General features: G+C 35.1%; 1 long non-coding RNA gene across 1 annotated transcript in view; it reads right to left on the reverse strand.

Annotated features, from left to right (window-relative positions):
- The window catches only part of LOC144321607 (uncharacterized), a 30,774-nt gene extending 22,252 nt beyond the window's left edge, over window positions 1-8,522 (reverse strand). The window contains exon 1 of the long non-coding RNA XR_013387211.1: window positions 8,466-8,522. This is a non-coding gene — a long non-coding RNA (uncharacterized LOC144321607). The remainder of the gene's footprint in view (window positions 1-8,465) is intronic.
- Between the last annotated feature and the right edge of the window lie 10,790 nt (window positions 8,523-19,312).

Here is a 19,312-nt window from a genome sequence, read left to right on the forward strand (position 1 = left end):
AACCCAGGTTGTCACCTGCTTCTGACCAACAGCTCTAAATCAGAGGTTCCCACAACCCCCTCCATGGGTTCAAATGATTTGCTAAAGCAGCTCACGGAACTCAGAGAAGCATTTTACTTACTGGATTACTAGCCTATCACAAAAAGGACATAATTCAGGAACAGATGAAAGAGATGCATAAGACAAGATACATGGGAGGGGGCGTGCTGGAGCTTGTGTGCCCTCTCCTGGTATCTCCACATGTTCACCAACCTGGAAGCTTCTAAACCTAGTTCTTTTGGATTTTTATGGAGCCTTCATTACATAGGCAAGATTGATGAAATCATTTGCCTTTGATAATTGATCTGACCTCTAGCCTTCACCCTTTCTCAGAGATTGTTAGGGAGAGGGGGAGGATTGAAAGTTCTAAACCTCTGATCACACATCTAGCTCCACTGGCAACCAGCTTTCATCCTTAGGTTCAGGCCAAGTGTCTCGTTAATATAACAAAAGACACTTTTGTTGCTCTCTTCACTTAGGAAATTCCAAGGGTTTTAGGAGCTCTGAGCCAGGAGCCCTGGGTGATGACCAAATACATATTTCTTACTATAAATCACAATATCACAGTCACTTTCCTTCATTAGATATAGAAAATTTTTATTAGGGAGGCTGAATAAAATATTTCTGTCCCCAGTGCACAATGCCTGTCTTAATATTGATGTTCAATAGATCAATAGAGATGCATGAATAGTCATGACCACTAGCATAGCATAACTGTGGCATATGTCATGACCATATGCTATATAGTCATGACCACTATAGCATAGCCCCTATGATTAGTTAAATTGCTTATCAATAAAATAATCTCTTGCAAAGTATTCTAAAGTATGGCTACCCAATTTTTGACCAAAAGTATTCAGGTACAATTATGTTGCTACTTCTCGTGAAATTTCAATTTCACTTGATGGCTGTCTTTATTTAGAACCTAAGCATGCCTGAACTTCAACAATGTGTCTGAGTTCTCCTATCTAGAGAAACAAAGTGTACAGGCTGGTGCTTTTTCGTGGCACTTGTATTTTCTTATGTCCCTTTTAAAAAATAATTATTTTAGGTTAAACTTTATTTCAAATATTCCAAATATGACATGGTTATCAAACACTTGGATTTTGGACAACTACTTCTATGTGTTTTTTCAAATATCCCTTTTGAAATATGATATAGGAATTGAAAATGTTACTTTAGAGGAAATGATCAGCCTAAAGCCTATTGGTTACATGGCCTCCATAATGTTGAGTTAATAATTCTATTATAAAGCCAAATGACAAATATTGAACTACTGTTACTTATTGCCTAAAACGCTATCACATTTTAACTGTATCATCTGTACCTATTCTTATAACCTTTAGATTAAAAGGTTAGTGCCTTTTTAAAACCAAACCCTCCTTTGATCCACAAGGCCTAATAACTGTTGATTGATTTTCTCTTCCTGTAGTTTTGCTCACTGTAGAATGCCATATAATTGGAATTACATAGGATTTACCCCATTGAGTCTGACTTCTTTCTTAGCAAAATACATTTGAAATTCATCCTGTATTAGTAGTTTATATCTTCCTGTTTTTGAATGGCATTCCATTGTTAATTTATGAATTTACTAGCCAACTAGTAACTTAAAAAAAAAAAAAGTAACTAGTAACTTTTCCAACTTTTGGTGATTATGAATACAGCTGTTATAAGCATCCACACATAGATGTTTCTGTGAACATAAATTTTACTGTGTTTGGATAAATCCCTGGGAGTAGGATTGATAGCTTCTGTGAGTAGATATTCAATTTTACAAGAAATGTCAAGGTGTTTTCCATTTGTCATTCCCATCAGTAATGTTTGAGAATTCCAGTCATTGATTTGGAAAATTCTAGTTGTACAACAGCTTCATGAGCACTTGGTATTGCTATGTTTTAATTTTACTATTTTTATTATAATCATTCCAATGTGTAAATAGTGACATCTTACAATTTTCAGTTGTTTTTTTTTTAAGATTTTAGTTTTAGGGCAGCTCGGGTGGCTCAGTGGTTTAGCACCGCCTTTGGCCTAGAGCCTGATCCTGGAGACCTAGAATCGAGTCCCATGTCGGGCTCCCTGCATGGAGACCACTTCTCCCTCTGCCTGTGTCTCTTGCCTCTCTCTCTCTCTCCTCTCTGTGTTTCTCATGAATAAATAAATAAAATCTAAAAAATATATATATTTTTAGATAATCTCTATACCCAATGTGGGGCTCAAACCCACAACCCCAAGATCAAGAACCACATTTGACTGAGCCATCCAGACAGCAAAATTTAGGTCTATAGTATATAGATAGATGTTCATATGTTTTTGCATATGAATGTCCAATATCTAGCACCATATGTAAAAACTATTTTTATCCATTGAATTGCTTTGGTCAAAACTGGCCTTTGTCAAAAATAAATTCCACATACATAGGGGATTTATTTTGGGCTCATTATTCTGCTAAATTTATCTGTATATTCATTCTTTTGCCAATATCATAATATCTTGATTAGTATAACTTTAGGGTAAGTACTGAAAAGTGTTAGTATTATTCCTCCATCTTTGCTCTTTATCAAAATTCTTTTGGCTATTTTAGACAGTTTGCTTTTTCATATAAATTTTAGTATATAGTTTCCAACTTCTGCAAAAAAATTTTTGCTGGGATTTTTTTGTCGTTGTGATTGCTTTACATCATTTTGAGGAGAAATTATGGTATTAAGTGTTCTATATATGAACACAGTATATATCACATATTTAGGTCTCCTTTGCTTTCTTAACATCAGTGTTTTGCAATGGATAGCATATGCATTTTACTAAGAATTTACTAGATTAATGTTGAAGTATTTAATATTTTTGTTATAAAAAGCATTTTCCCCCATTTCTAGTTGTTCATTGCTAGTACATAAAAATACAGTTGATTTTGTATATTGGCTTTACATTTTACTACCCTGCTAAAACCACTAATTAATTCTAATAGCTTTTTATAGAACTATTGGAATTATCTACATAAGCAATCATATCATTTGTCAATAGAGACAGTTTTATTTCTGCCTTTTCTTTTTTCCATGCTCCTTGCATTGACTAGACCCTCAGTAAAATCCAGAATGAGCTTTACTGATGATAAAAAAAAAAAAAAAGATGTATTTAACTTGTAGCACTGGATTTTCTGTTCAAAGACTAAGTTTCAGGTATCCTTTGATGATAGGCTGTTTTTAGAGAAGCTTCTGTTATTTTGTATGTCCATCAAGCTTTTTTGTTCCATCTACCCACCTCCTCTGATACTTGTTATTCACAAAGGCTGGACAGAAATCTTTGATAATTCAGCAAAAAGTTCTTATAAGCAAAACATGACAATTTCCATTTAAAATTAATAAACACCAAAGGTACCAATCCCACTCATTCATCGCAGTTCAGTGGAGGGAGATTTAACCACTTACCTTAACCTTTTGTACAAAGAAGAAACAATTGGAATATTACCCAAAAATGTTTATATTTGAAATAACATTGAAATGCATTCCTTGGGGAAGATAGTCAGTCAGCACTCTGGCAAGGGCAAGGCCTCCATGAATGGAAACTGTCAATAATCTGCCTTCAATAACATTACTGAGTGTGACATTTGAAATAAATTTAGCAAAAGAAAAATAATGGTAGGATACTTGAAGAGACTTTGTACTGTGTGTCTAAAAGGCTTTCAAGAACTCTGAATAGTGAATAGGCTTTTTAATAATGCATATTATCAGATACACTTAAAAGTATCCTAAATATGATTAACGAATTAGTTATTACTCCAAGCTTGTAAAGGATTACACAACAGACCTTTTATATAGCTATTTTTTTCTTTTGTCTTGATATCCATATAAAAACTGAGGAACAAAATGCTCTTAAGCATTATCAAACATTTATTTCTTTCAAGAGTAAAACAAAATAGAAAAATGATAAAGTGGCAAAATTGAAAAGCAGAACTACGTCAATAGTTCCTCATGCATAAAACCATATTTATCTAAATTATGTATTTTAAAATAAATTCTGTGTTTTGGGATAATTTTAACTTAACAGAGAATTTTCAAAGATCACATGGAGAGGACCTGCCTATGCTTCAGCTAGTTTCTCTTCATGTTACCATCTTATATAACCATGGATATTTATCCAGTTTAAGAAATTAATATCATACATTACTATTGACTAGGACATATTTGTATTTCAACAGTTTTTTTCACCATCTTTTCTCTGTTCCAGGATTCAGTCCAAGGTACCACATCACACTTAGTTGTCATGTCTCTTCAGTCTCCTCTGATTAGTGACAGTTTCTCAGAATGTCCTTGTTTCTGATGACCTTAACAGTTTTGAAGAGCCAAGCCAAGTTTCCTTGTTTTTATGAGTTTGACAGTTTAAGGAGTCAAGTTCAGAGAATGTGCCCCAATTTGGAATTGTCTGGTGTCTGTTGCATGATTAGATGAGGCTTTATGAGTTTTGGGAAAGAGACAAATGTTTTTCTTACATCATGTTAGGGGATTCAAGACATCACTGATGATGATGTTATAGCTGATCACTTGGTTGAGGTAGTGTTTACTAGTTTTTTCCACTATAAAGTTACTATTTTCCCTTTTCATAGTTTGTTTTTGGAAGCAAATGACTAATTCCAACCTATAAAGCACATTTTAAATATGAGTATCTTGAATATTCAAAGAATTCACTAGTATTGTGCAGGAAGTTCAGTGTATACCTACTATCTTCATAAGAAAAAGAAGAGCAAAAACACCTCCAGGATTCCTGAAATTTAAGATGTTGAAAGCAAAGTTGAACTAGAATATCAATTGTGTGACTTCTTTTTGTCATTGTTAATTTCTCAGGCATTTGCCACACTTGTAATGAGTTGAGTTTATCAATAATTCAGGAATTCTAAGAGTTCTGGGATTGAACACTCAGTATCCCTATCTAACAAAGTGCCTATCACACTATAAACTAAATAAACAATTTTATCATTTATTCACTCGAAGCAGTACAAACCTGTGATACAAATAGTACAGTAAATAAATGTATCTGATAAGTAAGTGGAAAAAAAATCAAATAGAAGAACATTCTCTACTATAAAAAAATGCATATGTTTTCATTAGAACATGTTTCAAGAATAAAAAACAGTGTATTTAAAGGTTTTAATGGCCTATACAAGATCATTTCATGGCTAAGTTGGTTTCCTCAATACTCTGAGAATTTGGTAAAGAAAATATTATTTTTTGAGAATATGGTAAATTTCCAAGAATATGGGTAAAGAAAATTACTAAAGCTTTATAAAGGTTATCACATCTATTTTCCAATCATAAATCACCATGATTTATAATATAAGAAGGACTAATAATAATTCATTAGTTTAATTATTTGACTTATCCCATTTTCATGATCTTAAGAACACTTATTTGTTTAAATTAAATCTGTGATTAAAATAATTGGTAAGTGGAGTTGGGTAAGATGCATTAATGATCTACAAGATTTCTTGACTCAGGCTTCTAGTAGCATCACTAAAGGAATACTATAGCCTAACTGGTCTCAATAATAACACATGTGACTAATGATAGATCTCATTTGTTTCAATAGTTCTACAAGCAGTGGTTATTCATAGAATTGAACTGCAACTATTCAAATATATATCAACGCCATTCTTTTGTTTTGTTTTGTTTTTTTGTTTTTAACGCCATTCTTTAATCAAGTAATAAAATGAATATCAAACAAAAAATCTTCCAGAAGGTTTGCAATCATTGGTCTCTTTGAAAATTGAGGTATTAAAATTCCAAAAATATTGCTGTAATACAATCTAGAGCCTGATTAAATGAACTATAAGGTATGCTGGGATATAACAATACCATGTTATGGCTCTAGGTCATTATGAGAGGGAAAGATATTTTTCAAGTTCTGTCCAGTCCACATGCTCCTTTTCTGAAACACTCTCACCTTCAAATAATAGGTGAATTCTTGCTATCAAGCTAATTGACCAAATGAGTAGATATCAATCCATAGTCTAAGTGAGGATAATTCTATGCTTCCTCTGGGAATTTGGTATTAGGACACAAAAACTAGATCATTTGTTTGTCAGTTCAACAGGAAAGTGATGTAAAACTAAGTCTGAGTCAACTATGGTGGTCTGAGAGGAGCACAAAGACCAGAGAAATCACCTCTTCAGAGACTGGCGATTGAATCCACTGAGAGACAAAGAGGTGAAAGAAATCCGAGTGAGAAGAAACACATAGAAAGCATTAATGCCACTATTCCTGGTGGCTTTTATCCCTATTAAAATCTACTGAAGAACGTTGTCTGCCCTTCCCTTGGAATCCTTGATATAACTTTCTAAAAATTCTTCCCTTTTTATGTTTTGTTCTGCTCTTTGCTACTAAAAAATTACTGCCTAAATAGAGAAAAATGGATTAAATCATTTATCAAACAATGGTTAAGTGTATAAATCAGAGGGCAAAAAGAGCAGAGAAAGCATGATAACTGTACTCTAATGGCTAAAAGGCTCTTACATGTTGCTCCAGATTTGAAAAAAAATAATAAATTTGCATCAGGAAATGGAAATGCCAGTTAAAGAAATAAACTCAGGCTTAAAATAATGTAAAAATACAATAATTTCAGGAAAATGCAGTAAAAGATGCTGGGTTTTTCTCATTATTATATATTTTCAGTATTGAATTACATGAGTATATCTAGTTGATTTGGTTTTGTTAGTTAATGCTGAATTGAATTCTCTATAAGAATTTCTTTTAAAAAATGTATTCCACATCTCTATCAAAATGCTGTCCAGTATGTTCTTAGCATTTCACAAATGCAAATAGAGTTAGGATGGTTGTAGAATTTTGTACCCTAGGTGGTATTTGTAACTGTGTGAAAAAGCATGACTATTTTAGGTATAACAGAATTTGCCTTTGACCTTTTGAATATTTTACCACATCCTTGTCCTTTTCAAAATGACTTCCCATTTTTAATTCCAAGTTTGATGAGTTTGAGACGTATTCTTATATATTCAACCCATTCCTGTTAGAGCAAACTTAAAACATCGTGTGTTCTGAACTGCAAGGCACTGTAGTAACCAACTAAGACTGTAACATCATGGCATTTTTCTTGAATTTGGGCCATATCCCAAAACAATTTTAGGAAAACAAGCAGTTAACTGTGGATTGGTGTTCCCTTTTCTAGATTTTTCCTCTAAAACAAAGCTATTTTGTTAGGGGGAATAAGTTCCAAGTATATGGAAAAATATCTGCTACGTATTTTAAATTAGACACAATTACATTTCAGTTTCATCAATAGAACAGATTGATTTTTAAAGTCGTGTTATAAGTTACAGCAGCAGTGAATTTTTATCTTAGATAGTATGGCAGCTTAATGCAGTGATTAGGAGGACATACCAGGACACACTGCTCTAGTTAGGATTTCAGCTTCATTTCTTATCTGGTGTTAGAGACATCTCTAGGTCCAGTTTTCTTCTCTGTTAAATTGTGGTGATGTTACCAAATTCATGGATCTCTTATGAGGGTTAAACTAATTACTCTCATAGAACATTTATAACAGCTCTGGGAACCTTGTAAGAGTCATAATAGTTTTACTGTATACATATATACATACATTAAGTGTGGGTGTTAGCTCTTAACATAGAAAACATTTTGAAGCCTTAGGAATTAAGGGATGCCTTGGTGGCTCAGTCAATGAAGTGTTTGACTTCAGCTCGTGAGGCTCAGATCATGATTTCTGAGTCCTGGGATAGCTCTCCTTCACTCGTGGGCTCCAACTCGAGCTCTGTGGCTCATTTGTTCAGTGGGGAGTCTGCTGCTCCCTCTCCCTCTGCCCCTCCCCCCACTCATGCACTCTCAAATAAATAAAATCTTTAAAACAAACAAAACTTTAGGAATGAAAGGTATATATTACTACTTAAATGAAAGGAAGTCAATATGAATATAGGGAAGGAAACCAACTTTTGTGTGCTTAGCTTGTGTAAAGCACATATGTTGCATTGTTTAATCTTCAAAGCAGTCTTCTGTGGTATGATGATCTCATTTAATAAATGAGAAAACTGTGGGTAAATGTTTAAGTATTTTTCTCAAGGTCTCATGGTGGTAAGTGCCTGAGATAGAATTCAAATTATTATCTAAAAAATACCAAAATATATGCTCTTTGCATTTCTCCACATTAACAAAACCTTGGTTGAATAAAATTGAACATTTTAAAATGGGATTTATTGAACATCTGTTAGAGAAGATATCTCAGGGTTTATTCTGCTTCTGTTCCATTCCTGTATTTTGCAGTACTGGAGATATTCATAAGGAAGAAATACTTCTTTCCTTTTCTCCAGTAAACTGACAAGCAGAGCTACATTGTTCATTTTCCCTCAGACCTATTCAGTAGTCCCCCTCACAGCTTTATCCAAGATTTTACTTCCTGTACTTTCGAGTTACCTGCAGTCAACTGTAGTTCCGAAGCAGATGATTCTCCTTCTTGCATATTCTCAGAAGGTCAATAGTAACTTAACACTATGTCACAATGCCTAAGTCATTTACCTCACTCTCTCTGGTCACGTAAGCATTTTATCATCTCGGATCATCACAAGAAGGGGGAGTTCAGTACAATAAGATATTTTGAGAGAGAGACCACATTCACATAATTTTTATTATAATATATTGTTATAGTTCTATTTTATTATTGTTAATGACTTACTGTGCCTAAATTATAAATTAAGTTTTGTCATAGTTATGTATAGGAAAAAAACATAGTATAAATCGGGTTTAGACTATCAATGGTTTCAGGCATCTCCTGGGGGTCTTGAAATGAATCTCCCCCTACCAATAAGGGGGGACTATTGTAGTCCAAACAGGTCGTGGACAGAGAGAAATATTGCAAAATCCTTGCATTCTTGCTTCTATGTTGCCTACAGTATGAAATAGAAATACTAATACAAAATACTAGTATTTATTAGAAATATGAGTATTTCATTTCATCTCATCCTGATGTAGAGTCTTCCTCTACCCTGTGAATCTGGGTGTGGTCATGTGGCTGGTTGTGACCAACATTAGCAAACATGATTTAGGCAGGGGAATAAAAAGTGCCTATAAATTGGAGCTTCACTTCTGTGGCTCCTGGAAATACTTCTTCTACTATTTATATAGACTGGACTAATCTCCTGGAGGTTGGGAGACCACAGGAGGCAGACCGTCTCAACCACCTCAGCTGGAGTCTCACAAACTAAGCAACATGCCAACCAGCATATATGTGAGTAAGGCCATTCTAGACCAAGCTAGTCCAGAGGAAATGTCAACTTAACCCCTTAATTGTGAGAAATAATAAATATTTGTTGGTTTAGACACTAAATTTTTGAGTGGCTTGTCATACAGCAAAGTCTTTCTGATACAATAGACATGTGCTGGACATGTTGCTTGTCACTTCAAGGGGGTTCAGCGATGAGTAAGTCATTGTCACTATTTTGTCACTGCTCTTAAGAAGGTTATAGTTGAAAGAAGAAGTCAAGGTAAAAATATGTCGTAAAGTATCATAAAAACAAATGATTGAATAACTTTGTATCTATTATTGGAAAGGATATCACAGTAAAACAACTAAAATTCGCCTTGGAGTTAGGGAGCTATGGTAATCTACATTTTCCATCAATCTCAAAGTCAGTGTAAGGAAAGGAGAATGTTTTCAGAGAATTTTGGAACTAAATTTTAGAGACATAAGCAACATTACTCTAATTCTCAAACTCTGCAGATGAGAAGGTCAAGTCAGGGTAGTCATGGCCATGACAGACCCTTGCCCATCCAACCGTTCAGATTTCTGTATGTGGATGCCTTTGGATGGCTGCTTTTGGATTAAAGAAGAAATCTTTCCCTTTCTTCTTACTCCCCAGTCCTTCCCGGGGAAACCCCACAGTCTACCCACCTGAACAGAACCTGGCCCATGCTATCCACCATGGTATTCAAAAAGAAAGCCTATTTGGTGATTGGGGGAATTGAGTGAAAGAGTGGCAACTCACCAACCACAGATGTGCTGAGCCACAGAGACTAATGCCCTGAGGCTGCCCTTCAAGGCAGATGCTCAAGGAATAGGTAGAACTGGTCACCTGGGACAAATTTTAGACCCTTCCTCAGATGCTGGGACGAAGTGATCATGAGGATGTGCAACAGAACAGCACATCTGGGTTGCTGAGGCCTTGGCCATTGGCAGATGTTAGATTGCAGCCCTAGCATTCCACACCAGAAGCAGGGGTCACTGCTCTGGGCCTTTAGTGCTCTGGGAAAGTCTTGTCCCAGCATGAGCACACTTTACTCTCCCATTCTGACTTGGATGGGTCCCTCTCACACACAGCATTTGGGCTGAAGCAGCAGCCTATGCACCTGGCCTGATTTCTGGGGCAGGTGGACCCCCACTATGAGTGGGAGAGTATAGAGTCCACAAGTATTGGGGGTTTTGTAATAGCTGGTGTGAGCCAAACTTCTCATAGAGAATATGGGAGGGGGGATCCTGAGCACCTGGCGCTCAGGTGTTTTTCATCCCCGGACTTCCCTGCCAATCTCTTACATCTGAGATCCCATGAGATGGGGCTTCATCTGTGAGCCTCAGGCCTGATTCCACCATTCTCTGAGCCACTGCTAAGGCTCAGCACATCCAGGCCCATCCCCTCCCTGCAAAAGCTAAGAAAGATTATTTTCCTCCCAATTCATTCCTTCATTTATTTATTTATTCATTCATCCTATTCAAATTCCTTATCAGAGATGATAAGTTTTTTTAAAAGATTTTATTTACTTATTCATGAGAGACAGAGAAAGAGAGAGAGAGGCAGAGACACAGGCAGAGGGAGAAGCAGGCTCCACGCAGGGAGCCCGATGTGGGACTCCATCTCGGGACTCCAGCATCACGCCCTGGGCCGAAGGCAGGTGCTAAACCGCTGAGCCACCCAGGGATCCCCGAGATGATAAGTTCTTAAGTTACTTTAAGATTAAGTGTGAATAAATAAATACTTTTCATTCTTTTATAGTCATCTTGAGAATAGGCTCTTCTCCTTGGACAGATGGTTTCCAAGATTCCTCTGTTAGAGAAGATCTTAACATTTCGCACATTAAAATCAATGAAAGCATACTTTTCTGCAAATAGGATGACAATGAGAGGATCTAACATTTGGTTTACAAGAGGTGGTGGCATACAGTGGCTCCAAACTAAATTTAATCTACCCACTAAATCTTAGCTGTGTTCCAGAGGAAGCATGACCATTGCCTTGGTTTGTTCCCAAAGCTTGGATGTCCAATAAAGATCCCAAAAATGTTTTTGTATTTTTATCTTTGGTATTTGAAAGCAAACCACACTTACTAATGATATTTTAACATTTTTACCAGTTGCCTTCATTATGTTAAAAATGTAACCTTTTAACAATGATCTTTCTTTAGAAGGTATTTTGTGCTCATTTATTGAATAAGGAGTAAGATTGATAAAACGAGATGATGTACTATTCCAATCATACTCCTTGCTTTTCTTGCTGTGTCATTTTGCTCAAACTCCTCAACTTCTTTAAGTTTCATTATCTCCCTGATAAAATTGGAATATTGGCATTTTCCCTGTGTGTTGTTAGGATGATTGGGAATTAGGTATGCTAAGTTTTTGAAACTATGTAACTACCCAATAATCAGTTATTACTGATATGAAGCTTCAGGTACAGTATGGTTATCAGGGGTACAGTATGGAAGGGGGTGCTGTTTCATACCTACAAGACATTATGAATACAGTATCTCTGAGCTCAGATATAGTTGATGAATTTCTGTATTCTTTTCCTCTTTCTTAATAGGAAAGAGTATTTGAAAATGCTAGTACCAAGTGATTGTACCAATATTCATTTGTAAAATGTGGGATCAGATCCCTGGCCACTGAACTCCAAATCCAGAACCTTTTCAAGAGCATCCAAAGAGATGGTGTCTGTCTCTTGATTTGGGATTAAGTAGTACTAATCCTCAGCTAAAGCTTTGGTAGGCAGTGTCATACCTTGAGTAGCCACCAGTGAAGATATTAGGGTAACTCCAGAAGATTCATTCATTCATTGGTGTGTGCTTGCATTCATTTATTCAAAAATTATGTATAGAGTGCCTGCTATCTAACCAACCCTGTGGCAGATGTCAGGAATAAACAGTAGCTCACTCTTATTAAGTCCTGCTGATACCAGGATAGGGTTTTACCATTTTATTTTTTACCCGTTTACTTCTCAGTACTTCTCATGAGGTATTATTACTATTCCCGTTTATAGGTAAGAAAATTGAGAGAAAGAGAAATTAAATAACTCACTCATGGTAATGTCAGCTAGCAAAGCCAGAATCCAGGAGATCGGCTCTAAAGAACTCAAGCTTTTGAGCACCACTCTGTACTGTTTCTTCTCAGTAGTAAGCAAGATAGACATGGTACTTGGCTTTCACTAGTGGTGGTGAAGGAAATTAATCAACTAATCACAGTGAATATATGCTTGTGAACTATAAATGGGGCATATCCAGTAGTAGAAACATCACAGAGATTCTAACCTATGAAGTAACACAAAGAGTATGAGAGATTGGATGAAGGACAGAGTGTCTGGGACACAGAGAACGAGAGGAGAAATGGTCTAAAGTATTGCCAGAGAGGGAAGGCTCTGCATCAGGTAGAGGAGGAGGCAGACCTGTGTACTGGTTCTGGCCTTCCCACTTTTTGGCGTGTACTTTGGATTAGGGACTTAACCTCTCTGAGCTTGTTTATTTGTGAAATAGAAATAATAATAGAATCTGCCTCACAAAGTTGCTCAAAGCAATAAATGAAATACTTTATGTGTAGAACTATGCATAATGCTTAGCACATGTAATACCTACGTAAAGTTTAGTTATCATAATTACCTTAAATACTAAAAATACTTGAGACTTTAATTCCTTGTACTGAATCTAATTCTTTTCCTTAGCTTGAAGTAATGGTCTGTAGCTTATACTATTTTTTTTCTTTTTTGAGAGAGTACACATGTGCATGGGGGAAGGGGCAAAGAAAGAAGGAGAGAGAATCTTTAGCAGACTCTGTGCTTAGCACAGATCCTGATGCAGAGCTCAATCTCAGGACCCTGGTGTCATGACCTGACCTGAAATCAAGAGTTGGAGGCTCAACTGCTTGAGCCACCCAGGCACCCCTACTATAGTTTACACTCTTAATATCCATAAGAGCAAGATGTGAGCTAAATTGTTTTGCTTTTTTAAGCAGATTTTGGGCTAGAAAAAAAAATTTAAAGATAGTGTAAGAAAATAAGAAAAAACTAGTTGTCATGAAAATCCATTGTAATTCAACTCCCTCACCTGCACATTTACACATATGCCCAGTTGTGTGTGTATATGTGTGTGTGTGCACGTGTATTGTAGTGTGGATACCCTTTTATATAAACTCCAATTGGACCATGCCAGTAAATATGACATAATCCCGGTCATCCATGTTGTTACCTAGAGCACAGTTATGTTGAAACCCCAAATCACTGGCTTTACTGCTCTAGAGCGGCTAAAGCAACCCGCAGAGAACTGGACAAATGAATGAATTTCTAAATTTAGCCTCAGTGATTGTTCACAGCAGTGACTATCATTCTAAGGAATGCCGTGGGTTAGTGCACTGGATTGCCAAAGTAAGTGGCAAATTTCTTCCTTACACAAGACTCAAGTAGTTAGGGGATTCATAAAAACTCAGTGGCAATAAAATTCTTATTTGTTTTGTTCTATGCGAATAGAAGAAAGGAGAATTTCTCTTTTGTAATCAAGAAGAAGGTAGCAACAATTATACTAGATTCACCTCTCAAAAAAGACAAGTGGCCCAAGCTGACCCAATGGCAAAGGTAGTACAAGCCTATTGGGCAACCCTGAGCAATAGGCTCTTTTTCAGTGGATAGGATAATCAGATGACTTTCTGTATAGGTTATCATCTACAGGGTCCTCTGCAATGAACGCCTTAAGAATTTTTTGATAGCACAAAGCAAGAATATGCAGTAACAGCCAACTAAGTAGGTAAGGAGGGAGTCTAAAGAAATAGAATATTTATAGGCAAGGGAGTAGTGCTACCCAACAGAACACCTGGGAAGATGCCATAACAAGATTTGGCCCAGAGCTGTGTTATTAAAAAAAATTTTAGGTGCCTCCTTTGGCAAAAGTTCCTTCCTTTCCTGTTCCCTGCGGTAAGCCAGGCTGGGCCAGTCATGAGGCTGATGTCATTTGAACAGTCATTTCATCTGAGGAGCAACCAAGAGTGCTATGAAAAAAAAAAAAAAGATAAAACCATGTATTAATTGTCTCTAATTTAGTGTCCAGTCTAATTAACAAGCTTTGCAAGTTCAAGAACTTCACAGTGCTCCCAGGACTGTCCCTATCTGCTCTCTACACCATGGGTTCAGCATGTAGCTGCTCATGACTGCTTATTGTCTGTGTGCTACCAGTCAAGTCATGAGAGAGAACATGGAGCACAGCTGATTTCGTGGCTCGGTTCATGAGATTAATCAGTAACTGCTCCAGATATGAGCAAGATGAAGTTCGTATTTGAACAACTAACAAGGAATTCAGGGTAGTAATTTTAAATAGTAAACACTGTGTGGACCTTTGACATAGTTCTAGTGAAATTGTACTATCTTGTATTTTGTTTTAAGGGGAGAACTTTCTTCCCATGTGTTTTTGTAAATTTCTGATTGTTGTATTTAGCTATCCAAATTGCCTATAAAGTCAAATCAGTTTTTGCCATGGTTATCTGTAAAGTATGAAAAAGTCAATATATAGGAGTTTCTAATAGCTAATTGTTTTTTTTGTAAGTCTTTTAAAAATGAATATGATTTTAATAGAAATCTTTTGTTGTTGGTAATATTTGATGTACCATTAAATTGAGATAATGGACATTTTTGCTTTTAAAAGCGGCTATGAGTCTATTGATGATTTGAACTTCATTCTTTCTGAAATGTGTACCTCCTGATTAATTCAATTTTGAATCGAAGTAATTTATCACTTTTATAAATTAAGTGGCTTTCCCTTTCCTCTCAAACAATGAAGTTGTTAATCTAATGGTCTGCAATATAATGATCTCTCTCAAAAGAACACTCCAGGCAGTTTAATTCTGATAAGCTGCCACACCCCAGGAAATATGACTAATTTACAGTATTCATATAAGTGACCTGTAAAATTATGATAAAGAAAGCACTCTAATTTGCCAAAATGATTGGTTTTCACTATTTTACCGAAAAGATCATTTGAATAATCCTGATATTATAAAATGAAAAAATCGTTATAGACTCTTACCATGACTCAGTGATTTGTGATTTTGCCTGTAATTGTTATAAATGTTGTTATTGACAATGATAGAGACCATTTTGGCAATTGCTGTATGCCAGGCACTATATTTAGAGACAGATACTAAGTATTATTGCAGTACATTGCTTTGGATTCACACAAACCATGTTTTTTTAAATTTATTTTTATTTATTTTTTAGATTTTATTTATTCATGAGAGACACAGAGAGAGAGAGAGAGGCAGAGACATAGGCAGAGGGAGAAACAGGCTCCTCGTGGGGAGCCTGATGTGGGACTCAATACCAGGATCACGGGATCATGACCTGAGCCAAAATCAGATGCTTAACCACTGAGCCCCCCAGGTGTCCCCAAACCATGTTTTTTTTTTTATTATTACATCTTTAAGAAATACATTTTTATTATAGTACAGTCACTAAAATATAGTTTATTCATGTCTGTTTCAGGGAAAACCTTGTGTAACTTGGAACTCACTTTCTGTCAGAATAATGAAGATGATAACACTACTAAATAGGAATGTTACTATGATAGAGAATTTATGCATAGCACTAAGCAGAGTTTTCAGAAAATGAAATTAGAGAAAACCAGAGCAAATCAACTTAAAAAACTAAGTTGAAAAGTCATTGCTTATGAAAGGGAAAAAAATATGTTTTGGCTTGAATTGTTCAAGTAACACTAATATTCCATTTCAGTTCTTTTACCTTCGGCAACTTGGCAATTTTAAAGTGTTAAAGTACATTACAGGATTTATTTGTGTCTGATGATGTGCTGAAAACTCATCCAACTCAATAGTTATAAGTTGGTTAATCATACACTTGGCTGTCTGGAGTAATTACATATTTTGGACAGTAACTTAAATGAGTACCCTACATATAGTCATCACTAAAATATTTGAAATAATTATTAATAATCTTCTTCTACATGCTAAGATTCAATACTGTTAGCAAACAATGATAAAATGGTAACAGTATTACTATACTTTTTAAGTGTGATTTTACTAACATACTTCCATGGAAATTCAAAACTAATGATATGTGGACAGATAATATTATTCATTTTTTAGAGGAAGACCCTGACGTTCAGAAAAATAACTCCTGGTCTAGGTTACCTGAGAACTAAGCAGCAAAGTTAACTAATTGGCTCTACACCCAAAACTCTTATCCTTCCCTTTATCCCATTGTCTGCTTCTTCATCTTTGGAGGCATGGCAAGAGAGTAAAACTCTACGAGAAAGAAAACTAAAAAACAAGGAGTGGACAAAATTTTGCATAAAAGTTTTATCAGTAAAACTATGAGCCATACTACTATCACAATTTATAAAGAAAGGGTATTTGTCTTTTGGTTCTATTCATAGACTCTTTGATTAGAACAGGATTTCTTTAACTTTCTTTTTTTTTTTTTTTTTTTAAGATTTTATTTATTTATTCATGAAAGACACAGGGAGAAAAAGGCTGAGACACAGGCAGAGGGAGAAGTAGGCTCCATGCAGGGAGCCTGAGGCGAAACTCAATCACGCCCTGGGCCAAAGGCAGGCACTAAACCGCTGAGCCACCCAGGGATTCCCAGAACAAGATTTCTTTCCTGTTCCCTTTCCATCCCATTATTTACTCAGTAATTGTAGATGTCTAAAGACCAGGGGCCCTAAGTACAAAATCCTAACTATGAGAAATTATATTACGGCATATTACACAATTTACATTATTATGTTTTGCACTTTTTATTTCCACTTGACTTTATAATTTTTGACTTCCATGATGATTTCAGACTTTTATAAATTGATATGCCTACTATGTATAAGCAAAACTAGGACTGTCATTAAGCAGACAGGAGCAATTACACCCGTCGCAATTTTTCTTGCTATGTTCTTTTTTCTTTTCATTCTCCTGTTGGAATATGTTGGTTTTGGTCTTTAATCATGTATAAATAGAATTGGTGTGAGAAGAAAATTTTCTTATAATTTTAAATAAGTTTTAATGAGCATTGACATATTTTCACCTGTCACAATAGACCAATTAGAGACAGTCATTTGCCTTATGTATTTTATTTCAGCTAAGCAGAGTACTAATAAAATTCAGACACAAATTTTAAATCATTAGGATTTAGGGATACACTAGAACTTTGGCCTTTATGAAACTTAATTAGCATACTTAAAAGAAATTATATAAAATCTGAGACGTACAGAAGTATGAAATGTAAGGAATCTAGCAGACCTGATTACTATGACTGCCTTAACTATGGACGCCTTGCAATTTGTATGCATTAAGACAGTGGAAGTAGGTGGCATGATTGTATGGTGTGCCCTTTTTTCTTACTTAAAGAAACATTCTATAAAAATAATTATGTAAAAACTGAAGAGAATTAAGGCTTTAAAATATGATGGAATACTTTAAGAAATTAAGAGAAAGGAGCAAACTAAATTCCAGATTAAGTGGGATAAATTGTTTTGGGTATTGTTTCTCTTGTTGCTAGCCTGGAAAACTAAGTTTGAGTGCTGCAAAATACTCTGTCAGCTTACACATCCATGACACTATTTTACTTCTGCTGTCGTATTTGGAAGTGGTAGCATATCTTGGTTGAAGAGTATATTAAAAAGATGGAATATAGCTCTTGGGGTAAACTATGCATTGTCAAATAATTCGATTAATTAAATAAAAAGATCTGATCTGTCAAATGGGGAAAAGCAAAATGATTATTCTTAATGTTAATCATTTGTCAGTTGATTGTGTTTGGCTCATTTAAATCTAGACTAAAGAAGAAACAAATGAGAAAAGCTGCAGGAGCTATAAAAGAGTTTCTAAATATCAGGAGAGGTAAGTAAATACAATATTAAATAATATCTGGAAAGAGAAAGATCCTTCTGCAGAACCTAGATGATGCTAAAGAAAACATTACATTTTATAAAAATGAAGTAGACTTAAGATTTATAATATACAAGAGAGAGGAAAGAAAAAAGAAAAGAAATACATATATTGATGGCATCAGCTCTAGAAGAAAATGTTTGGTATGTTTCTCTGTATCCAAAGACTGTACTTTACCTACTTTTGATCAAACTTTATGTGCAAATTTTTGTGCTAAGTTTTACTGGTTTATCACTATAACAAGTGTTAGATTTTCATGTTACCTTAAGTTTAATAAATCTCTTTAATTTCAGCACAGTATTTCTTTTAGGATATCCATAAGGGTTATGTGGTCATTTTCTAATGTTTAGATTTTTTCAATATGCAAAAATAAATAATGATATATATATCATATATCATATATATATATAGTGAATAACTTGGAGTAAGTACCACAAAGTTTCCTGATATACTTATTCTTGACACTTTTGGAAGATGTGCACTATAATCACTAGGGAATTCAGGTACCTGTTTTGGCCTGCCATTTAATATTGTGGCTTTTTATTCTTGCTTTTTTGTTTAAAAAACTAAAGCATCAGTGATTAATTTCATGATTACCTAATTTCATGGTCACCAGAGTATTTTCCATCCTTAAACATGTTTTATCTTATTAAATTTTATCATTCATATATAGTCCATGCTCTGTTTTCTCCATCAGTGTATGAAGGAACACTCTCTGCTTCGTCCTTTACACTTCTCCGTCACCTATATTCTAGGACTTTTCCGGGAAACCTAAATTTATCTAATTTGACTAACCTTGAATTCCAGTCTCTTTTCTAATTGCCAGTAGATTATAACAATACTTGTTATTTATTGAGCTTCTATTTCTGTTCCAGGGCCTAGGAGTCCATCCAGATAAATTCCTAATGAACATGAACTGGGACTTCTACAAATTCATACATATATAGTTAAATCTTCCTATTTTCTTTCACCAAAACAGAAAAAAGAAGAAAAAAGAAATCTTCTGTTTTGATCTTTGTCCTACTTTAGCTTTGTGTTGTTTCATTCAACTCTTTCTAGAAAATTCCACATGCAATTACTAGTAGAAATAATACTCCAACTTAAACTTCTTTTTAAAGTTTTAATTTCTCTATAG

This window comes from Canis aureus, chromosome 10, assembly GCF_053574225.1.
Source record: "Canis aureus isolate CA01 chromosome 10, VMU_Caureus_v.1.0, whole genome shotgun sequence".
NCBI lineage: Eukaryota > Metazoa > Chordata > Mammalia > Carnivora > Canidae > Canis > Canis aureus.